This window comes from Melitaea cinxia, chromosome 26 (assembly GCF_905220565.1).
Source record: "Melitaea cinxia chromosome 26, ilMelCinx1.1, whole genome shotgun sequence".
NCBI classification, from domain to species: Eukaryota; Metazoa; Arthropoda; class Insecta; order Lepidoptera; family Nymphalidae; genus Melitaea; species Melitaea cinxia.
Genome location: NC_059419.1, coordinates 1,470,955 through 1,496,974, shown reverse-complemented (window position 1 = coordinate 1,496,974; position 26,020 = coordinate 1,470,955). Strand labels below are relative to the sequence as shown.

General features: G+C 34.5%; 1 long non-coding RNA gene across 1 annotated transcript; it reads left to right on the top strand.

The window, feature by feature from the left end:
* The first annotated feature begins 275 nt into the window (after window positions 1-275).
* LOC123666499 lies at window positions 276-25,941 on the top strand. The gene is made up of 2 exons (XR_006745255.1): window positions 276-524; window positions 25,861-25,941. It is a non-coding gene; the product is annotated as an uncharacterized LOC123666499 (long non-coding RNA).
* Window positions 25,942-26,020: the final 79 nt, after the last annotated feature.

Genomic DNA, 26,020 nt, shown 5'->3' with positions numbered 1-26,020 from the left:
CATTCCAAACTAACTAGATGGCGCTGAAACGGAAATCTACAGATTCGGATTTGTATTAATATAACACATGTCAGATGTGTACTATGTACGCACGCACTTTTTTGTAAAGTTGGTTTGATAGATTACAGTAGGGAATATTCTCTCATTCAATTGCTCAAAATCTGAAGCAGCCACAGATCAGGTAGGCTGTACACTTGTTTACTGGTCTAGTCATGTAAAAAAAATATCCTCGATTTCTGTAACCGATGGTCGCAGTAGCGGCCGCGCGCAGTGCCAACGTCTAATTTGGTCCGCCCGCCGTCTATGTTGCCTCACCACCGAACCACCGACTAATATTTACAATTTTATAGAAAATTTTACAATTGTTCCACTTCAGTACTTCATTATCTTTACGTCTAAATCTATCGATTTCTTAACTCAATATCTATTAGGTTTAACGAAAGAAAACTATTTGAATAAATATTCAAATTATGTTTATAATACTTCGTGATCTTTAATCGCTTTTAAAGATGAACTCCATGAAGGTAAGTTCAGTTCAGTTACCGTGTAATAAAAAATAAGTTTGATTTTTTAAGCATTCATTCAATATTTTATCGGCCATTAGATTTTGAATAATTATTAGTATCATTTTATTATTTTAAGGTGTGTATAATATTGAAACTGCGTATCCTTTTAGATATAGGTACCTAGATCATAAGTTAGGAACCTCTGTTCTGCAGATGTTTCTTTTTTTATATGGGTTCTATATTAATATAAAAACCCAAAGATTTTAGTTGTAGTAAGTTTTTAATGCTATTACTTATTATTAAAGCAAGTTGAAGTACTTCTCGGTCACCAACCTGCCTGCCCAGCGTGGTGACTGTGGGCAAAACACATGAGTTCACGTTATTTTTGGCGTAAACTTATGGAGGCCTATGTCCAGCAGTGGACTGTATAGGCTGTAATGATGAAGTACTTCTAGTACCAAAATTATTATTGTTATGTGTACCGCATGGCGTGTTACACTTCCTACTTACTTTTTTATCATTTTGTCTAATTCTAAAAGGAGTTATGACTCATTTGTAGCAACACAGTCGAGTGACGTGGATTCTTCAATGATGCTGTATGAATGTACTGTTTATTCTTTGGTAGAATCTACTGATGCTTTTTCTTAAGACCATTCATTTGTTGTATATGCTATCTGCACCCCTATTATCTGACCCTTCGTGTCAGAGAAGGTAAATAGCTGACTCAATTAGCGATAAATTACCGAACATCTGGTGCTTTTTTACCCGTACTTATCGTAATACCAAGACCGTTTACCACGGATTACCTCCAATATTAAAAAAATAAGTCGATCTCAGCTACAAGACAAACAGCTATAGTTACAAGGTAAATCCAATTAATTCAAACATTGCAATAGGTGCAAGTTTTTTATAAGTGCGGGGACTCGTCAATGTATGTATGTTTGTATGTAATATTCTTTACTACCTCATATTTCCATAACCACTGAACGGATTTACATAATTGAGGTATCGTTAGGTTCGTCTTAGCTGCCCAAGTGTTCTTAGATAGGTGACATTAAAAAAATCAAACATGGCGGCTGCGCGAAGCCATTGTAGTTAATGAAAAAATTTTTTTTTCTCGAATACTACAATATGGGTATCAAATTGAAGGGCACAATACAAGGATTTTAAAAAGGTATATCATGATTATTATTCTATTTCTTTATTTTATTTAGCTTTTTTACTATACAAGTAACCAAACGTCTCTCACTGTTTCGCCATTAATATTCATGTTATAGAGTCATAGCGTATATCGTTATAAGATATCGTAGTTATATTTTTTATACAACTAGGCCAGCAAACAAGCGCACGGTCCATCTTATGCTAAGCGATAGCCTATAGACGCTTGCGAGATCAGAAGGATCGCAAGCGTCTTGCCACCCCTACACCGAATCCAGCCCAGAAGCTCTAGTCACCTTATCGAAGTCAGCTTCAGAAATACAGCATACGATCTTCTGTGAGGTCGATGTACTTCCCCAGTCGGGCTGCTTCAGTTTTTGAGCAGGATATATCATGTTGTCGCCTACCTCAGTTATCTATGTGTTTTTGCTATTTACGTTCTGATAGTAAAGATTTAAGTAACGATCATTTCACAAGAAAGTAAAGATAACAGCCCAGACAACAATCTGCATGAAATTAACAATAATAAGTTTTAAAAAAAGTGCATTCATTTTTTAAGTTTTATATTATGAATAAACAAACTACTTTTTCCTTTATACTTATGATGTTATTACCTATAAAAAACATGTGTTACTTCATTTGATTTTGTTTATTCAACAATTCCTATGAAACACGTTTTTGGCTTAAATTGTGAGTACTTCTGAGAATACATAACGAGCGCCGATTCATCGCCACAAAATATGACAAGCGACACTCATATTTATGCCTACATATGGCGGATATGTTTCTTTATTAAAGTAATTAACAGTAAAACGCCAAAAGACAATGTTCAAGTAAAGCTGTGTCGCAAATAATGAATCACGACTTTCCCTGTCAGCTGTGTTTGCGGAGCAATAATATGCAAGGCTAAGACATGGTTCACTTTCTCATTGTGTTCGAAACCAGTACATCACGTAAAACACTTACTTGGAAAACAATAGTGTACCTACCTAGTACCGCTATTATTGCCTGGTACAGTGGCGTTTTAGTTAAATAGGCATTCTTTAGGATGAGAATAGTTTGAAGTTGCCAATGTGGTTTATTTAATTAATTTGCGACAAATGAATACCTAGAGGTAGACTCCCAGAGTCGAAAATATATGAAAACGTGGTCACAGGATAGGTAACAAATTGATCTGTATAACATAATGTTTAATTTTAAACTGATGTCATCTCAATCGTCTTGGACCTACTAAGGATTCAAGGCACTTTAGAATGATAGCGACTACGGCCATTTTAGGCAGCTATAACAATTATAAATATTAAAATTAGTATTTATAGAAATACCTATATGTCGGCAGTGTGGGTTATCGCGTACCGATTTGGCAGGATATAAAATGCCTTTATTATATTTTAATAAAAACTTTGATTGAGTTTCAATGTTTATAAATATGTAGGTATGTGTTTGTTAGAGTGGAATCTTCATTCTTCCAACTCAATTTAGAAGCATATAACTTTAACGGATTCAGCTAAAATTTTGTATACGCGTTTAGTTTTGATGACAATGCATGCTTAGCTGTATAACGTCAGTCTAAATCCAACATGGCGGAACACCCAAGATGGCGGAATAGTTACTTTTAATGGACTCCTACATAACTGGTACCAAATGAAAGGGATATGATATCTAAAAGGTAAAAAAATAATGAAATTTAACAATGTAAACAAGTAAATTAAATAACTTGTCTCATCACTCATCACTTCAGCCTATCGCAGTCCACTGCAGGACATAGGCCTCCACAAATTCGCGCCAAAAATTTCATGAACTCATGTGTGTTACCCATAGTCTCCACGCTGGGCTGGTTTCGTCGAACCGAAGACGCTGCTGCCCGTCTTCGGCCTATATATTTCAAAGCCAGCAGTTGGATGGTTTTCCCGCCATCGGTCGGCTTTATAAGTTCCAAGGTGGTAGTGGAACTGTAACAACCACCGTAGCCACACAACCTAACGACTACTTATTAGCTTTTCTTGATTGTTCCTGCTTAGTTTTGCCCAAATTCAGTCTTGGTCTTGCAGTCTGGGTCTTGTTCTTGCGTTTTTGCAAGACCAAGACCAAGAACAAGACCGCGTATTTTTAGCAAGACCAAGACCAAGACTGACCGTGCAAGACTTGAGCAAGAACAAGACATAGCCTGCAAGACTCTTGCGTCTTGCAGCTAGGACTTAGCGCTATTTCACTGAGTAGTTAGGTGTAACAGTTCGGTGTATAGGTAGGTACGCTTAGAAATTCTATGAGACGCAAAAAACTGTATCAAAGAATATGAAAAGCTGGACCTATGCGCATTACGACTAATACCATAAACATAGCGAATAAAAAAATATCTATTAAAATCAAACTGAGTGCATGCATAGTTATGTTTTAACCATCGGCACTTTGATAATGCGGCATCAAAGGTTTTGTACTTACTTCTCAAAGAAATTTGCCGCTTTTCGGAAGTACATGGTTATGATACACGCGCCGGCGGCTTCTTTTGAAATCTAAAACAATCGTTGCCGCCACGCCGAAATCATAGCATTTGACACTATTTGATTGCCGCCATAGGGCGTAGGTATACTCATGCAAAATAATTTCGAATTTTAAGAGTACCTACAGGTGTTCCAAAGAATAAATAAGTTTCAGAGTGCTTAGAATGAAAATGAATACATTATACTGATCACGCAAGTAGTATTATGATTAGGATAAAATGGTAAGGGTAGGTAGTAGATGTCATATTAATTCATTCTAGTAAGTATATATTATAATATTGATTACTTATATGGTTTTAAACTAATTACTTAGGTACTATTATTGTACATTTAGTCATTATATTTCTTAAGTTTTTACAAGAAAAAATAGCAAAAAGTGTTCAAATATCACCCGTTTAATAAATATTGTAGCCACTTTTAAATATACTTGAAACGTGTAAAAAAATTCTACAAAACTAATAAAATAATATAAAAAGCGTAGGTACTGTGCTGTGTGGCTACGGCACTAAAGAATTTAGCCACCCCCTCTCTTCCCGTGGGTGTCGTAAGAGGCGACTAAGGGATAACAAGGTTCCACAATCACCTTGGAACTTAAGAAGCCGACCGATGGCGGGATAACCATCCAACTGCTGGCTTTGAAATACACAGGCCGAAGACGGGCAGCAGCGTCTTCGGTGCGACAAAGCTCGTACTGCGGTCACCAACCCGCCTGCCCAGCGTGGTGACTATGGGCAAAACACATGAGTTCACGTTATTTTTGGCGTAAACTTGTGGAGGCCTATGTCCAGCAGTGGACTGTATAGGCTGTAATGATGATAATGATGAGGTACTTACCTACTAATAAAATAAAAAGCCTGCGATAAGAGTTTTGTATTACTTACCAGCCCGAATATCTCTGAGAGAGATGATGAGAGTAAGTATTTACTAGCTGTGCCCGCGACTTCGTCCACGAGGAATAGTAACTTTGGAGGTATAGTGACGTTCAGGACTTATTTATTTATTTTAAAACTTCTGTCATCAAACATACAAACGAACTCTTCAGCTTTATAATATTAGTATAGATGTACGCCAAAACATTCACTTATATGTAAAGAATAGTGATTGGCACTAATTCTTTACATATATTTTATTCACGCGTCGCGTCTGTACAAGTAGGTAATATTTAGTGTGTGTTTGTACGCCGCACGCGGCATTGTTTGATTTGCGGCGGCATCCTTTTCATAGAGCCGGCACGTGGCGAGGCGGCGCGGTAGAAAGCAAGGAAACGTACTATAAATAAAGGAATTATTTTAATTCCAGTCATTTCCAATTGAGCTGTGCTTCGAGTCTAACTTAATAATTGTTTTTACTAATTCTCGTTGTTTTCTAAAAACGTATCACGTGTACAATTTAATATGAGTGACGAAGATTCAAATTATTCTAGTCCGAGTAACGAGAGTTTGAGTCACAGATCTAAAAGACCCAAAAGCAAATTTGAGGAGTTTTTCGAAATAATTCATGCATCCCAAACTGCCTTCTGTAAATTGTGCCAACATAAAAAGATTGAAATAAAAATGAAAAACAGAAACACTTCAGGCTTAAGGAAACATTTTATTTATTTATTTAACAATTTATGTACACTAAGAAAGCAAAAGGAAATAGCTTTTATAAACAATGCTGGTACAAAGGCACTACTTATCCCATGATGGAATCTCTTCCAGTAGTCCTGCTACAGGAAACTTATAAAACAGTCGCAAAATTAGCGTGTACAATCTAAACATATACATAATAAAAATATAATATAAATACATAATTATACAATATATAAATAAATACATAATAATTTATACACACGTAGATACAAATAATACGATACTTATACATACACGCATACACATATACGATACATAATATAATACATACGATAATAAATTCCAATACGCATAAGGACACTTAATTAAATTGATTTTAGACTAGGATTGATTAAGGTAGAATTTTCTAACTCTTTTCTTAAATAGCGATAGTGTTTTGCAATCGCGAATTTCATATGGTAGGGAATTCCAAAGTCTAACGGAATGTACAGTAAAGGAGTAAGAATAAAAATCGGTACGGTGGGTGGGCATCTGAAGAAGAGAACGTTTAAGTGATCTGCACTGAGAATCATCATCGTGAGAGAAAGAAAAGCGGTCCCGTAGATACGAAGGAGAACGAGGATTAAAAAGAGTCTTAAAAAGGAAACAAAGTATTCTAAAATTTCTACGATGGCGGATAGGTAGCCATGAAGCTGTTTACGAAAGTGACTTACATGATCATATTTTTTTAAGCCGAAAATGAAACGCAAGCATAAATTTTGTAGTCGCTCAAGTCTGTTAAGCAATTCTTCGGTGGTATCTAAGCAAGTGACATCGGCGTAATCAATGATCGGATGTATGAGAGTTTGCACAAGAGAAACTTTAGTCTTGAAGGGTAAAAAATTTTGTAGTGCTTTTAGAGAATGGAGCGAAAAGTATACCTTACGACTGATCTCATTGATATAAGCATTCCAGTTAAGATTGGAGTCAAAAACAACACCTAAGTTCTTAGCCGAGTCGGAAAAAGTAATAGGAACGCCGTTGATGGTAATAGGGGGTAGTTCAGCTATATCAAGTCGAGAGCGAATGCGTTTACTACCTACGATTAATGCTTTAGTCTTTCCCGGGTTAACAGTAAGACCGAAACTATCAGCCCATTCAGTAATACGCCTTAGATCATCATTGATGGAGATAATAGCAGACGCGACATCATGTAACTTACAATGGCGATAAATTTGCAGATCGTCAGCATATAAGTGGTATTTGGAAGATATGACCTTAGTGATCGAGTCAATAAAAACTGAAAAAAGAAGAGGGGAAAGTACGCCACCTTGGGGAACTCCCACAGTAAGGTTACACCAGTTGGAATACGATGTATTTACTTGAACACGCTGTGAACGATTCCGAAGATAGGATTCAAACCAGGCTAACGCGGATAAAGAAGTATTAATAGATTTTAGTACGCCAAGAAGGATATCGAAGTCGATAGAATTGAAAGCATTACTAAAATCAATAAGTATAAGGATTGTAAGCGATTTATTCTCCATGGCTAAGCGAATATCATCAGTTACGTCGATAAGAGCCGAAGTTGTGCTATGGCCTGGACGAAAGCCAGATTGATGTGAATTGAGAAGATCATTAGAGTATAAAAAGAAAGAGAACTGCTTGCGGACAATGCATTCAAAAACTTTAGAGAGAGTAGGCAATATGGAAATAGGTCGGAAATTAGCTAAAGAAGAAGGATTGGTAACTTTAGGCAAAGGAATAACATTCGCTTGTTTCCAGGCTTTCGGAAAGGTACTAGTGGTAAGAGAGTAGTTAAAAATATGGTTAAGAATCGGTAATAAGAATGGAAGAATCAGCGTAATCATTTTCAAACATAACTTGTCATTGCCAGCGGCCTGCGATGAAATTGAAAGGACTGCAGTTTTAATATCTGAATCAGTTATAGGTGTAAAGGAGAAAGGAGTATTGGACAATGGTAATTCTGATAAATATTTTAGAGTGCCTTTTTTGACGTTAGAACACAGTCTCGTAGGAGAATGGGAAAAAAAATTGTTGTGAAAATGGGAAAAAATCTAATATCTTTCCACAAAAAGGAATCAGAAATATTTCTTCCTGTTAAACCAAAATTAAGTGGAGATATCACAAGCTTTTTAGTAACCGCTGGAAGAAGTGGACAGGTAAGAATATTTTTTTAACAGTTAAAAGAATTTTAACTCTGCGTAGCTATTCATGCGATACTTTCAAAAACGCCATTAACTTACGTAAGTATTTTTGAGTTAGTGGTGTTTTCATCTAGGGGTGCGACATATTAAGTATGTAATTATCGTCTTAAATATTTTTTTATAAACACCCATATTTTCATTTAATCGGCCAGTAACAACTAAGTACTTTATTTTGGTAAATTACAGTACAGTGCAACCTTAATATAACAAATATCAATTTAACGATTTTCTCGATTTAACAACAACAAACCTCCTCCTCTTATACGCTCAAACCTAGTATGTTTTAAATAATAACACAAGATTTATTGTTTTGTTTCAGTCGGAAAACAGCAGTGACAACATCACGACAGCTACAGTTGATTGGGTGGTGAAAAAATATCTTCCCTTCTCATTTTTCGATGACGAAGCTACACAAGTATATTTTCGATGTATTTGCCCTAATATGGTGTTTCCTAAAAGGTCTACACTTAGAAGGAAAGTCAAAGAGCGATTTGAAGAGCTTGGAATATGGCATAATTGATAAAATACAAGGTATCACGGTCGACAACGCAACTGCAAATACCAAATTTATGTATGAACTGGGCAAACAGCTGCCGCCACACTTTGATTCAGACAATCAACATTTCCGGTGCTTTGCTCACATTTTAAACCTTGGTGTACAAGATTTATTAAAGACCTTAGCATTACACTGTGAGTCTGACACTAACGCGCAAGATCAGCAGTACGAAGACTATGCAGATGAAACTGAGGATGAGGAAGATGAAGAATCTGCACCAAATATTGCTGACTCGCGTACATCTGTAACAAAGTTACGCAGTATTTCCAGTAAAATAAAAAGAAGTGAGATAGTGAAGAAGAAGTTTCAGTCTGCTTGTGAAGCAGCTGGCGTGCCATCAAATCTAAATGCCATTCTTGACTGTCCAACGAGATGGAATTCCACACATGATATGATTGGATTTGGTTTAAAAGTGAGAGCGGGCATTGACATATTGTGCAGTTCTGTCACCGAATTAAATGATTTTCAAATCACAGCTAATGAATGGCAGGTACTCGAAAAATTACATAAATTTCTAATAAACTTTAAACTTTTAAGTACAAAACTTGGTGGAGACAAATATGTTACATTACCGCTAGTCATTGTATCATTCAATCTCTTGCTAGATAAAATTGGATCCATGGTAAAACAGTTAGATGAGAAACCTAATCGATCTGAAGTGGATGAAAGGCTCATTCTAGCTTTCCAAGCAGCTCGAGACAAAATGCTTAAACATTACAAGAAGAGCAACTGGATTTATTGTACTTCTTTAATTTTAGACCCAAGGCATAAGGCTCAGACTTTTGATCTGACAATGTGGGGGAAGCAACTTAAAACAGAAAGTCTGCGCAAGTTCAATGAACTTTATGAAGAATATAAAAGTCTACACTCACTGAACAAATCTCTGGAATTACCAGAAAAAGAAAATAAAGTATGTGATGAAGATGAAGACGTAATAGACTTTGATAAACTCTATGAATGTCCCTCGACGTCATCTGGATCTTGTCTTCAAGGCTTAGTGATAGACGAGTTGGAGGAGTACCTGAGAAAACCAAGAACTGCCAGCTCGGAAGACATTTTAGATTGGTGGAGGACGCATGAGACAGAGTATCCGATTTTATCGAAAATGGCCCGTGATTTTCTCTCAATACCTGCAACTTCAGTACCTGCTGAGAGGTTATTTTCTAAAGCATCATTAGTAATTAGAAAACATAGAAATAGGTTAAGTGATGAATCAGCCAGATGGTTACTTTGTATTAATTCTTGGTCAAAAAAATTGATATAAAGTATCATAACCTAATGATAAAGCTGTTGATTTGTGTTGTATTTTATTTTTTATTCAAATAAATGATAAATCGTAAAACTCTTTTATTAAATTTCTTATAAGTTGAGGGTTCAATCTCTTTCTAGACAAATAAGTATTGTTCTTTAAAATACAGTCAAGTTATTGTAATTAATTTGTTTTTTTACATGTTTTAGCAAATGTAAGCTTATAAATCATAAATGTTTATTAAGAAACAGTTACTTCCATGGAAAACGACATATAGGTCAGTTGATTTTTCGAATTTCTTATCAAATCTTCAGTTATTTATTAATCTGCTTGATCTTTACTATGGCTATGTTAATTCAAGCTCACAATGTTCCAATTCTAATACGTTTTTCTAAGATTTAAAGTAAACTTTAATAAATAGTAATAGACTAATAGGTAATTGCAAGACTTGCAAGATTCTTGCTGCAAGACCAAGACCAAGACCAAGACTGGGAGCGCAAGACCAAGACCAAGACCAAGACCAGGTGTATTGGCGCAAGACCAAGACCAAGACTGGCTAAGTCTCGTCTTGTTCTTGCATTTGGGCAACACTATTCCTGCTGTAGACTATAATATAGGTAACATTCCTCAAGAAATAGTTTTACGAAATAGCCATTATAATCAGACATGAGCAATCAAACACCGCTTTAACCCTTAGAACAAGGGTGACTGTTTAATCAATATATATCGCTTACGGTAACAGTTTGCCAAAGTCCTGCTGTTAGGACATATCCTTCTTCTCCTATAATCTCTTACACTAGTCTCCATAAGTGACGATTCAGACAGAACTATTTAAGATTCAAATCCATTTTATTTGGATATATAGGTAGGTAACTATTTTTTAAACACAACAAACAAACTTTTCATCTTCATTACATTTGCAAGGAAATATACTTGTACAATATAATTAAAAAAGCATTTTTCTCCTTATTCCAAGTCAGTTAACTTTTTGTAATTTTTTTACTCATGTTACATAAAGTTACTAATAATCCGATTCCGACAATAATTCGAATTTATCCGGAGTGTTAAGAAATAATGTAAAAACTAATTAATGATTTAAATTATGCATGTGTTACATGACATCCTCAGCCTAGTGACAAGGGGTCATGCTACGTGCCTCACGTCATGCTCATCATGACACACGTATCAACACCTGAAGACATGTGATTCACAAATGCGCGTTGTTTTTAAATAAAAGAGATAAAGCACTTTGAACTAGACTAATAAATCCTAGTTGTTTATATTTATCATAACCTACGTCATTTTGATAATTTATATAATTATATTATGCTATAGATGGAGTTAGTTACATTTTGTTGTCTTGTTAACCGATTTCAAAGAAGGAGAAAGTTCTAAATTCGATAGTTTTTTATGTGTAACACACAATATGTAACATTTTTTACGCGTGTAACCTCATAACTTTTTACTGGTTGAACCGATTTTGATGATTTTTTTTTTAAACGAAAGCTGGTGCTTGCCATGTGATCTCAGCTAAATGTGATCTGATGAGTACATTTACAGTATAATGCGTATTTACTTGACTCATTTTTTGTTTACCTACGTCGTATTACCTACATGTCTATGTAATTGAAGTCGTTTTTTTTTTCGTTTTCGAGCAAATACCAATATTGTTGATCCAGGAGCCGTATAACCATAGGAAGTTAGTTCAAGTGTATTCTAATTATTTACTACCTAGTACTACTGGGTAGTAAATAATTAGATTATACGCGTTGGCGCAACGGTCACATTACTGGTTTGTGGCTGTTGCGCTGGCGGTTGTGGGTTCGATTCCGCAATGACAAACTTTGTATTGGCTATGCAGATGTTTGCCGTCGTCTGGGTGTTTGTGCAGTCCTTGTGAGTCTCCCCATCGTGTCCCGGAGAGCACATTAAGCCGTCGGTCCCGGTTGTTATCATGTACACCTGATAGCGATCGTTACTCAAAGTATGGAATATCTGTCAACCCGCATTGGATCAGCGTGGTGGATTAAACTCTGATCTTTCTCCTACATGAGGAAAGAGGCCCATGTCCAGCAGTGAGATATTACAGGTTGAAGCCACTATTAGGAAGGTTTTTAATGAGTTTATCTAAACGAATCACTCACTTGGAAAACAAATTAGAGAAACACTGTTCCTTTCTTCAGTTATTTTTTAAATCTTTTACTTATTTTGACATTCCCGACTTATGATATTCGTTATTTTTTTTTTTTTTAATTTATTTATCAAATAAACAATATTGTACATATTTAATATAAATAGCATTAAAAACCACGCAGGTTTATGACAATGCTATTTAGTAACCAATGAACTAAATATATATATAAAATAATTACATAATTATCCACCCTCCTATTAGAAGCAAGCTGGCAAACTCAAATAAAAAGACGATAAATTGACGATACGTATCTACATAAAGCATGTAAATTATTGTTTTTATAATAAAAAGCGCTTTTTTCAATAATGATTCTACGTTGTATTTTGAATTTTAGGTGATTTAGAGTGAAAAATACAGTCAAATGATACTGCTCTCCAGTGCCGGATTTATATTTTTTATGAGTGTAGGCCACTTTATTTCTGCCGCCCCATGTAGGCCCCTACATACTTTTATAAAATAATAATTTTCCATTGGTAGTAAAGCGATAATATAGGTTTCGATAGGAATAACTTTCTTTCTATAGGGATTTATTGAAAGTATAAAAAAACCATTAAGAAACCAGTGGACGTGTTTGACTTTTATCCTCTGAAATCAAGTGATCGTCCTCTGAAATCTGCCGCCCCTAGGACGCTGCCGTCTCTAGGCCGCGGCCTATACGGCCTATTTATAAATCCAGGACTGCTGCTCTCAAGTACGAGGTGCTGCAGAGCACTAGCGATGCTCCTGAGTAGTGTTGCCCAAATGCAAGAACAAGACGAGTAAGCGATATATATTGATTAAACAGTCACCCTTGTTCTAAGGGTTAAAGCGGTGTTTGATTGCTCATGTCTGATTATAATGGCTATTTCGTAAAACTATTTCTTGAGGAATGTTACCTATATTATAGTCTACAGCAGGAATAGTGTTGCCCAAATGCAAGAACAAGACGAGACTTAGCCAGTCTTGGTCTTGGTCTTGCGCCAATACACCTGGTCTTGGTCTTGGTCTTGGTCTTGCGCTCCCAGTCTTGGTCTTGGTCTTGGTCTTGCAGCAAGAATCTTGCAAGTCTTGCAATTACCTATTAGTCTATTACTATTTATTAAAGTTTACTTTAAATCTTAGAAAAACGTATTAGAATTGGAACATTGTGAGCTTGAATTAACATAGCCATAGTAAAGATCAAGCAGATTAATAAATAACTGAAGATTTGATAAGAAATTCGAAAAATCAACTGACCTATATGTCGTTTTCCATGGAAGTAACTGTTTCTTAATAAACATTTATGATTTATAAGCTTACATTTGCTAAAACATGTAAAAAAACAAATTAATTACAATAACTTGACTGTATTTTAAAGAACAATACTTATTTGTCTAGAAAGAGATTGAACCCTCAACTTATAAGAAATTTAATAAAAGAGTTTTACGATTTATCATTTATTTGAATAAAAAATAAAATACAACACAAATCAACAGCTTTATCATTAGGTTATGATACTTTATATCAATTTTTTTGACCAAGAATTAATACAAAGTAACCATCTGGCTGATTCATCACTTAACCTATTTCTATGTTTTCTAATTACTAATGATGCTTTAGAAAATAACCTCTCAGCAGGTACTGAAGTTGCAGGTATTGAGAGAAAATCACGGGCCATTTTCGATAAAATCGGATACTCTGTCTCATGCGTCCTCCACCAATCTAAAATGTCTTCCGAGCTGGCAGTTCTTGGTTTTCTCAGGTACTCCTCCAACTCGTCTATCACTAAGCCTTGAAGACAAGATCCAGATGACGTCGAGGGACATTCATAGAGTTTATCAAAGTCTATTACGTCTTCATCTTCATCACATACTTTATTTTCTTTTTCTGGTAATTCCAGAGATTTATTCAGTGAGTGTAGACTTTTATATTCTTCATAAAGTTCATTGAACTTGCGCAGACTTTCTGTTTTAAGTTGCTTCCCCCACATTGTCAGATCAAAAGTCTGAGCCTTATGCCTTGGGTCTAAAATTAAAGAAGTACAATAAATCCAGTTGCTCTTCTTGTAATGTTTAAGCATTTTGTCTCGAGCTGCTTGGAAAGCTAGAATGAGCCTTTCATCCACTTCAGATCGATTAGGTTTCTCATCTAACTGTTTTACCATGGATCCAATTTTATCTAGCAAGAGATTGAATGATACAATGACTAGCGGTAATGTAACATATTTGTCTCCACCAAGTTTTGTACTTAAAAGTTTAAAGTTTATTAGAAATTTATGTAATTTTTCGAGTACCTGCCATTCATTAGCTGTGATTTGAAAATCATTTAATTCGGTGACAGAACTGCACAATATGTCAATGCCCGCTCTCACTTTTAAACCAAATCCAATCATATCATGTGTGGAATTCCATCTCGTTGGACAGTCAAGAATGGCATTTAGATTTGATGGCACGCCAGCTGCTTCACAAGCAGACTGAAACTTCTTCTTCACTATCTCACTTCTTTTTATTTTACTGGAAATACTGCGTAACTTTGTTACAGATGTACGCGAGTCAGCAATATTTGGTGCAGATTCTTCATCTTCCTCATCCTCAGTTTCATTTGCATAGTCTTCGTACTGCTGATCTTGCGCGTTAGTGTCAGACTCACAGTGTAATGCTAAGGTCTTTAATAAATCTTGTACACCAAGGTTTAAAATGTGAGCAAAGCACCGGAAATGTTGATTGTCTGAATCAAAGTGTGGCGGCAGCTGTTTGCCCAGTTCATACATAAATTTGGTATTTGCAGTTGCGTTGTCGACCGTGATACCTTGTATTTTATCAATTATGCCATATTCCAAGCTCTTCAAATCGCTCTTTGACTTTCCTTCTAAGTGTAGACCTTTTAGGAAACACCATATTAGGGCAAATACATCGAAAATATACTTGTGTAGCTTCGTCATCGAAAAATGAGAAGGGAAGATATTTTTTCACCACCCAATCAACTGTAGCTGTCGTGATGTTGTCACTGCTGTTTTCCGACTGAAACAAAACAATAAATCTTGTGTTATTATTTAAAACATACTAGGTTTGAGCGTATAAGAGGAGGAGGTTTGTTGTTGTTAAATCGAGAAAATCGTTAAATTGATATTTGTTATATTAAGGTTGCACTGTACTGTAATTTACCAAAATAAAGTACTTAGTTGTTACTGGCCGATTAAATGAAAATATGGGTGTTTATAAAAAAATATTTAAGACGATAATTACATACTTAATATGTCGCAACCCCTAGATGAAAACACCACTAACTCAAAAATACTTACGTAAGATAATGGCGTTTTTGAAAGTATCGCATGAATAGCTACGCAGAGTTAAAATTCTTTTAACTGTTAAAAAAATATTCTTACCTGTCCACTTCTTCCAGCGGTTACTAAAAAGCTTGTGATATCTCCACTTAATTTTGGTTTAACAGGAAGAAATATTTCTGATTCCTTTTTGTGGAAAGATATTAGATGTTTCCTTAAGCCTGAAGTGTTTCTGTTTTTCATTTCTTTTATTTCAATCTTTTTATGTTGGCACAATTTACAGAAGGCAGTTTGGGATGCATGAATTATTTCGAAAAACTCCTCAAATTTGCTTTTGGGTCTTTTAGATCTGTGACTCAAACTCTCGTTACTCGGACTAGAATAATTTGAATCTTCGTCACTCATATTAAATTGTACACGTGATACGTTTTTAGAAAACAACGAGAATTAGTAAAAACAATTATTAAGTTAGACTCGAAGCACAGCTCAATTGGAAATGACTGGAATTAAAATAATTCCTTTATTTATAGTACGTTTCCTTGCTTTCTACCGCGCCGCCTCGCCACGTGCCGGCTCTATGAAAAGGATGCCGCCGCAAATCAAACAATGCCGCGTGCGGCGTACAAACACACACTAAATATTACCTACTTGTACAGACGCGACGCGTGAATAAAATATATGTAAAGAATTAGTGCCAATCACTATTCTTTACATATAAGTGAATGTTTTGGCGTACATCTATACTAATATTATAAAGCTGAAGAGTTCGTTTGTATGTTTGATGACAGAAGTTTTAAAATAAATAAATAAGTCCTGAACGTCACTATACCTCCAAAGTTACTATTCCTCGTGGACGAAGTCGCGGGCACAGCTAGTAAATACTTACTCTCATCATCTCTCTCAGAGATATTCGGGCTGGTAAGTAATACAAAACTCTTATCGCAGGCTTTTTATTTTATTAGTAGGTAAGTACCTACGCTTTTTATATTATTTTATTAGTTTTGTAGAATTTTTTTACACGTTTCAAGTATATTTAAAAGTGGCTACAATATTTATTAAACGGGTGATATTTGAACACTTTTTGCTATTTTTTCTTGTAAAAACTTAAGAAATATAATGACTAAATGTACAATAATAGTACCTAAGTAATTAGTTTAAAACCATATAAGTAATCAATATTATAATATATACTTACTAGAATGAATTAATATGACATCTACTACCTATCCTTACCATTTTATCCTAATCATAATACTACTTGCGTGATCAGTATAATGTATTCATTTTCATTCTAACCCTATACTTGACATTGTGAACTTAAATGCACATTTATTTAAGTTTTTTTTTAAATGGAATGTTAACATCGAATCGCTTTAGTAAAAAATCTAAGTGACTTCGTAGATGTTTCTTTACATAAGAAAAAGAAAATTATGTCCCTCTCGCACACATATTGTCAGTGGTGAACAAAATGGCGAGCCGTCGGTCAACGCCTGCGCAACGCCCTGTAAGTATCTTATTTTATCTAAATATAATTAGGTTAGATGTATAAAATTGTTATAATTTTACTTTCTGAAAGCTTTATGCAATTATTTGGTGATATTATTTTTGAGCTATTTGTTTTGTATATATAGTAATTCACAATTTTTGTTATGTGTGCATTAAAATACGCACTGCCTGGTTCACCGTGAATGACTCAATATTTCTTGTGTATATTTAAATGCACACTGCCAACGTCACAGACTATAACTGTTTGTGAATGTTGTGTCTTAAAGTGCACATTGCCTACTGTGCTACTATATACTCAAGCCTTTGTTCAAACCGAGGTTTTTTTTTTCACAATGCATGACAACAATTTATATTACCCGTTTCACCAAATCCCTATTCCTTAGCTTGCAACACTTTTCTTTCAGATGACTAGGAGTAGAAAAATCCTAGCTTTGGTGCCTAAATGCGGAGTTAAGTCTGATGTGGAATCCAGCGAATCTTCGGAAGATGAATTCCAGATATTATTTATTATTTATTTTATACTTTATTGTACGCCACAAATATATATACAAACAAAGCATAAAAATAGTTACAGACAGTGAAGTACAATGGGCGGACTTATGGCTATTTAGCCATTTCTTCTAGACAACTCATAGATAGATATGTAGGCCTTGTCAAGACATCTCAGAAGACAGTTCCTCTGTCCGATCAGTAGCGTCTTCTGTCGAAAATGTAAACATCGCCGATAGTGATGACTGTGAGTATCAAGAAATATACGCCATTGCTTCTGTCCATGGAGAGACGAGATTCAGACAAAAAACTGTCGATTCTACTACAAACTCACCTTCTATTCTTCTTCGAACTGGTGCATCATTTGAGGAATGAGTACGGTATATTCTCTTTAGGTACTATTAGGGCAAATCGACTTCGAGGGGTAGAGAAAAAATAGCCAAGTGATAAGGATTTGAAGAAAAGGGGCAGAGGGGCTTTTGCTCAAGTCGTGTCTCACGAACATAATATCGCTGTTGTAAAGTGGTTTGACAATAAGTTTGTTTTAGCTGCAAGTACTTATATTGAAGCCCATCCTGTACAGAATGTAATGCGGTACAAGAAAGAAGAAAAGAAGAAAGATCCAGTCACAAGCCCAAATTTAATAAAGCACTATAACGGAAATATGGGTGGAGTTGATCTAGCCGACATGCTAGTCGCTTTATACCGTACTGAGTTGAAAGGTCATCGTTGGTATTTAGTATTATTTTCACAGATTCTGGACATCTGTATCAATAATTTCTGGCTGCTGTATCGTCATGAAAACAGTGGTAAACAAAAACTATTCCCACTCAAGAAGTTCCGAGTCGCATTATTTAGGCAACTGCGTTTATTTGAGAGGAGTTTTCAAATCTACAGCCTGTTGCATTTTCCAAATTTGAGAGAAAAGTAAAAACGCCAGTGGCGGTGAGGCTTGATGACGCTACTCGTTACGGCCTGACGGGACATCTTCCTACTTTTACGACAAAAGACAGGTGTAGAAACTGTACCAAACATCAAACCAAATGTTTTTGTCCAAAGTGTAACGCATGACTATGTATAGTTGAAGGGCGAATTGCTTTATGGATTTACATACTAACAATAGTGATTAAGTTTTTTATATTTTTACACGGTAGATAGATAATTAAGTAAACTTTGATCTCAGAGCATTATGACTGCATTTTGTGATAAAAATTAATATAAAGTATAACATTGTTTTTTTAAAGTAGAACTATATGTGATAATTATGTCGCGACATACCATACTCATAGATTTAGTTCCTAAAAATTCTCAAAACTTATTGATATGTTGTAATTTAGAGACTTTTATTTTAATTATTTTAAGAAATTCATGTTATTTTTTATGTTTTGTTTCTTTTTTAGTTTAGTGATTACATGGCAGTGTGCACATAAAGACACATAATATATCCTGAAAACTGAAATTCAGGGATTTTTTATTTTATTTTTCCTTACATCCTTTTAATCCAATTAAAGCCAAAAAGTAGCAAAAGTTTATTTTTTTTAAGTTAAAATTCTCTGCCAAGTATAGGGCTAAGCACTCTGAAACTTATTTATTCTTTGGAACACCTGTAGGTACTCTTAAAATTCGAAATTATTTTGCATGAGTATACCTACGCCCTATGGCGGCAATCAAATAGTGTCAAATGTTATGATTTCGGCGTGGCGGCAACGATTGTTTTAGATTTCAAAAGAAGCCGCTGGCGCGTGTATCATAACCATGTACTTCCGAAAAGCGGAAAATTTCTTTGAGAAGTAAGTACAAAACCTTTGATGCCGCATTATCAAAGTGCCGATGGTTAAAACATATACTATAATAACTATGCATGCACTCAGTTTGATTTTAATAGATATTTTTTTATTCGCTATGTTTATGGTATTAGTCGTAATGCGCATAGGTCCAGTTTTTCATATTCTTTGATACAGTTTTTTGCGTCTCATAGAATTCCTAAGCGTACCTACCTATACACCGAACTGTTACACCTAACTACTCAGTGAAATAGCGCTAAGTCCTAGCTGCAAGACGCAAGAGTCTTGCAGGTTATGTCTTGTTCTTGCTCAAGTCTTGCACGGTCAGTCTTGGTCTTGGTCTTGCTAAAAATACGCGGTCTTGTTCTTGGTCTTGGTCTTGCAAAAACGCAAGAACAAGACCAAGACTGCAAGACCAAGACTGAATTTGGGCAACACTACTCCTGAGTTGTAACCATCCATAGGCTACCATAACCGCTAGAGACTATTATACACTAATTAGCCGCTCTATTGATACAACAAAAAAGAAAGGTTTTCATCAGGCAGTCAGCACGCCATCTCAATCTTTCCTACTTAAATGAACAACAACGCGCGACGTCAGCGAGTCTGTAAAAAAATCAGACTATTTTAGATATTTTACTGGCCTCATCAAAAGTTGATGCAGTTAGTTAAAAATCGTATCCTTATAATTGCAACGCTAAGAAATTATTGACCCAATTTTCAGTCTATTTTGTCCAAAAGTAACACAGACTAAACAAAAAAACCTGATGAGTATCAGAAATCATCGCTAAAGATGCTAAGAATGTCCATTATCTAACAAACAATATGATTGAAGCTATAATTTGAAGTAACAGTTTCAATAGTTCTAAACGGTCGCGATTTATGGTAACCTTGAAAAATTGCCAATGGGGAGCATGTGCGCCATGCTTCATATGCGAAGCTTACAACCTTGTAACAACGTGCAAATTAGCACAAATTATTACTCATTTGCCAAAACATTCAATATTTACAACTTCTTCAAAAGTATCCTCTATAACATTCGCGATAGGATCGAAATTTATCAGGAATATCATAGTAAACATGTGCACCCGTTAATTCATGAAACTCTGCCAACATACATATCGAACAAATTATTGGCCTGCATTGCTTTGTTGTAGAACGTAGTTTTGTATTATTGCAACCTGCGCTGCATTTTTGCAATTGAAAATCAAAGCACGATTTTGGCAATGAAGTGCAAAATCGTTGGAATATTTTTCATGCTTAAGGTACAGATTATTTGATAAACAGCGTCTAGTGGAGCATTTTACACAAAACATTAGTATTAATGTTTTCTGCAACTGCGCGTAAGAATTGGTTGTTTACTCGTCGTTTTTACCAGATGTCTGTATTTTCGTTGTAACACGAGATATTTTAGTATACGGAATTACTTTTTTAATTTAGATGTTTTGAAGAATCTTAAATCTTCTAATTAATAAATTTAACATGATAATTTTTTTTTTAAATTGTTACAGACTACCTATTTACTATCCTACTGCAAATTTTACTCATTATAAAGGCAAGTCCGTTAGGTGGAGGTATATATGTAGGTATACTATTAGTTATATCTACTCTTTCATCCAAAAATTACAGAACCGATCCGATCAACATCACAGGACATCCCATGGGATTGGCAATTTTGCTGTGAAAATTAGATGACCTAATTTATTTAGGTGCTGTACCTAGCTTGCTTAGATTATATATTATAATTTTTTGTCTATATAAATAAATAAAATTGGAGTGTGCGTTTTAATAGGCATTAAAATAATCGATTTTTACTAAATGCAATGCAATTGTTACATATATACCAAAATAACATTTTTTACAATTTTTATCTGTCTGTCTGTTTTTGTTTCATATTGGCGAATAAAAATATCTCATAAATACAGTAAAATTCAACTGTGAAATATAATAATATATCAAAAACTTTTATCTGTTTGATATCGTTATCCGTCAAATAGCGCTATCCACAACTGATGAAACAGGCCCTATATAGTGAAATAGCGTTGATGAATATTTGCAGTTATGCCAGCTTGATGTAACTGACCTATACCTACGATACTAAAAACTGCATGGAATTTGCATTTGTAGTTGAAACTCGCAGGGTGCGCGCACCATCCAAATTATTTTCACGCAATGTCGTTGTAAATAATTGTGACGATGAATCGGTATTACAAAAATCATACTTACTATTTGAAGTATTCCTGTAATTTTTGTTTAACATTTTTATAACGCATCATTGTGAATATTTGTGTTTATTTATAAACTAGCGACCCGCCCCGGCTTCGCACGGGTGCAATGCTAATACTAAATATACCACAGAATGTCTTTTTTTTTTTTTTTTTTTTTTTTATGTCACTAGGTCAACAAACAAGCTTACGGCTCACCTGATGGTAAGCGATTACCGTAGCTTATAGACGCCTGCAACACCAGAAGCATCGCAAGCGCGTTGCCGACCCAATCCCCAATCCCCCCAGGAGCTCTGGCCACCTTACTCACCAACAGGAACACAATACTGCTTGAAAACAGTATTATTTTGCTGTGATCTTCTGTAAGGTCGAGGTACTACCCCAGTCGGGCTGCTCCATATTTTGAGCAGGAAATTCCTGCTGTGCCCTACCTCAGTTAAATATCTCTCTTTATTTATAGTGTGAAGCTAGCTTATAGTATGGTTATTAACATAATAACAACAACATTCAAATATGCGTCGTTAGATCGACTGTCCCTACGTATAATATCGAAATTGAAAAAAGGCACTTTACATTTTTTACGCTGAATGATTTGTTAAGTATCGATATTGAGTATAAGCTCACGAAAAATGTGATTTTATGTGTATTTTATAGCATTTTCTTCTGTTTTTTCTTTGAAAATATACATTAAAAGTAGTTTTTTCATGCAATAAAAAAATAGAAAATTTTTAGTTTCGATACTGTACGTTGGGACAGTCGAGATTACACGTTGTTACAGAATGCGTCGAAGAAATAAAGGTTCACTGTTCGTTCCCCGTAGGTGACAGCGTGACAATATTATGTATCCTATATGTTGACCCGACTTCTTAATATATTTGTGCCAAATTTGAAGTAAATCCATGCAGTACTTTTTGAGTTTATCCCGGACATACATACAGACAAACAGACAAAAATTCTAAAACTATATTTTCGGCTTCGGTGTCGATTGTAGATTATTAGACCCAAGTATTCTTTTAAAAAAATATTCAATGTACAGTTTTGACTTTCCTACCATTTTATTATATGTAAATACCTAGATGGGTCTTTAATCTAAATTATAGTTTGGTCCTCGTATGTCCTGATGAAAGTTCCAAATGAAAAACGATGATTTTAAAGGAAGTTATCTGGATTCCAGATAGCCCAGATAAAAACAGATAAAAAATGTATGAAAATTTTGGAATCCCTGTTTCAAACACATAATAGTTTCCATAACATCCCATACAATCATCGTTTTTTATTTGGATCTTTAAGCAGGGTTGATAAAGAAGAAGTCAAATTAGTAATGCATATTCCTTATTTTTTTTATTTACTGGTAAGTATTGAATGTTTGAACAGACTTGTATTAGTCAGATATTGAATTGTTTCTAAAAATCTACCTACAATTGTAAAGATTTGTCCTTTGTGACAAGAACTCAATTCAAGACCATACTTATTTCTTTGTCAATGTAGTGTCAGGTCACCAGTAATAAGGAAAGCGAGTGGCTCAGGTATTTTGTTTAGAAATTATCCATCCAAGTATATTCTGCATATAATTTTACACGATAAGTGATCAACAACATATCATACACCAAAAAAAATCCGCGAAACTTGCGGCATCTTATGGTATATATCATCGATTCAGTAGTTTTCGCAGTATAATCTAACAAAAAACCGGCTCCCTTTTGTTAGTATAGAAGATGCTATTATATTATTTATAGACCTAGATGATAGCGCTCATCGTGGCTACACGCAATATTTGAATATGGTTTTTGTACTGTGGCGACATCTATCTCGCGACATGTAAACTAGAGAAAACTGACGCTATATCAAAGTTATCAGAGCGATTGATTATATATACAAGAACCCGACAACAAACGTTGGGGCATTAGCCCACTAGACACAACCCGTCTGGTTGGAGCACCATCGCTCCCCCAAAGTACCACAAAAGTGGCAAACAGATGCAAATTTACATTTCTACAACACCAGGCACACCTTATGGAAAAACTAATACAAATATAGACAAATACAGACTAAATTGTCATAGATCTCATAGCTTCTTATAACTTGGTATGACAAATTGGTCTATGTTTCTATGACGTTTATGAGATATTTTCCATAGGGCATAACAAGCGCTATAGTCATCTTACTTCGCTGTCAAAATAGGGTATCCTCAGATCTGGCTTACAACGGGAGCACAACACTACTTATTCTATAAGGTCGAGATGCTTCCGCAATCGAGCTGCTTCCGATTTTACGCAAAATAACTCCTGCTGTGCTTACAAAAATATATTATTGTCAGTTTTTTTTTTTTTCTTAAGAACATTAAAATCCAAAATATCATGCCCAATTTCTGCCAAGAAAAACCGCCTATCGACCTTTTCATTTTCGCCAGGAACATAAATACTTTACCCATGATATCGTGCATTTTAAACAAATGAATTAAGAATTTTTCATTGATAAATTATACATATGCTACTTTCCATACGCCCAATATGAAAAATATGCTTCCCAAGAATATCTTTACTACAGAATCACGTATTACATTCTTAATTGTATCTAAAAAATTTATATTTTATACGAAGACCATTTAAGACCAGGACATGCAAATTTATAGAAAACCCTTTTGACGGATCCACATCCTTTTTGATTCCATATTTGTAGCCACGGCTTGTCCGTTTGGATCTCATCACTTCACTGTAAAACATAAGAAATAAAATTGGAAATACACGCTGTTGTCTGCCAGTTGTTTACTCACTGAAATATCTCCTCCAGGGTAAAGAAAGACCAAATTAAAATAAACAAATTTTAATTTATTGATAATAATAACTAAAAAAAATATTTTACACAATACATTATAATTAGTTATACACTACTAAGGATAATTATTTTTAAACATATCAAGACGTGGACTAGCAAATAAAATTAACTTATACAAAAAAAAAAAAAACAATTTTTTTTTCTTTTTTAAAGTGTCAAAGGAATAGGTTTTACGTTCTGGGGACAAACATTTTCAAATCATATCTTCCGATGAGTTCAGTATTCACTATACAACGAATCTAATAACTTTTCAATTAAGGTTTGTTTTATTAAATGACCAAAAACCTACCTCGTCTTAGACCTATCAGGTGTACACGCGTCTACCCCATTTTAATTAAAGTTTTACATTATAGTTAATCAGTAACAGGTTAAAATATGGCAGTCCATTCCGATACCACTATGTAAAAGTGAGAAAAATTGGTCTGAATAGAAAATATAAACGAAATAGGAGCCATAAAAACTATTCATTAAATATTTCATATATATATATTAATCATAATAGTGTTATCGTAAGTTTATCATACACCGATCTGAAAAGAAGCCAATACAGTAGAAAACAATTTTTATTTTTTTATTTTTAAAAAAGTCTTATAATCTAGGCATAATTCTAGCAGACCAAGAGCTAACTTTATATAGCCTTTCTTTATCTGTCCAAAGTGACGGATTCCGTGGTAAACATTTTCCCGCCAATACTTTGACACTTCGAATTGGACAGATAAAAAAACATCGTCCGTTATGGGAAACATCCTTACATATAGACAAATATATGCATGCGTAATATTAATCCATTTGTTGAATGGAAACAGTATAGAAAAAAAAGTAGAGAAAAACAGAATTTTACAAACATGTCGGTGAGATATCATATTACAAAATGCGGTGCGTTTTTTTGATATGCCATTCGAGAAATCACTTTTTAGACGCGATGGTTAAAATAAACAAAGAAATATCTAAATCTGTAATCATTTTCGAAAAAATTTGTGCTTCGAATATAAGTTTTACAATTGAGCATGATATATTTGAACCTACATACCAATAGGTAGGCTATATATGTGCGATAAATTATAAGCATATCTTATTTATATCCACGATAACCGTCTGGTGTAAATGTAGCCGTACACTTTGCTTGCCTTAATAATAAACACCTACACTTTACATTGTAACCTATCTAGACAAAAGGCTTAAGTTAAAATGAAAATTAAAAAAAAAAAAAAACAGCGCGACAACCATACATCGACTAAAAAAAGCCAACCTACAATTAAAAAAAAACAAAAAAAAATAATAAAAAGCGCACACTGCTCAATCAATTAAATACTGCGAACAGAGGTTACATTACTCACCGAAAATGTTACAACAACGAAAAATTAAAATTGCGTCGACCGTCCACGATTTTTTTTTTAAATAGCAACACAGAATGTTGAAGTTAAAAATGCCTAGAAATAACGCTTACATTCCTATACCTAGCTTAGTCTAGTAAAATGAACTCGGTTGATGTTAGGACCCGATTTTGATGTACGCTCCTATCGACGCTCGCAACTTGTTGAAATTTTTACAATGCAGAGTTCGATAATCGTTCTTATTTAAGTGAATATAAGTACTATTTTCGTGTGATACATAGACGGGTGTCGTAGGAGCGTATGTATAAAACACGATTGAGTAGTATACGTGATTTTCATTATATTATATACTGTACTCCAAGAGACGTAAAGTCGACATTGACATACATACACTGGTATAAACATTAAGTTCAGAAAAGTGGAAAATTTTATTAACTTTACGATTTTTATGGAATTAATTACAGCGATATATTTCTTTTACTAATCTCATAATTTCTGTTACAGATAATTGCCACGAGCGATGGCTGCGATCATCAATCGAATCTCATTTCACATATGACAATAAATTCAATTTTTTCGAGGAAATCGTACAATCATTTAATGAACAATTCCCATTAAATATTACACATTAAATATATGGATATTGTAGAAAGATAAACAATAT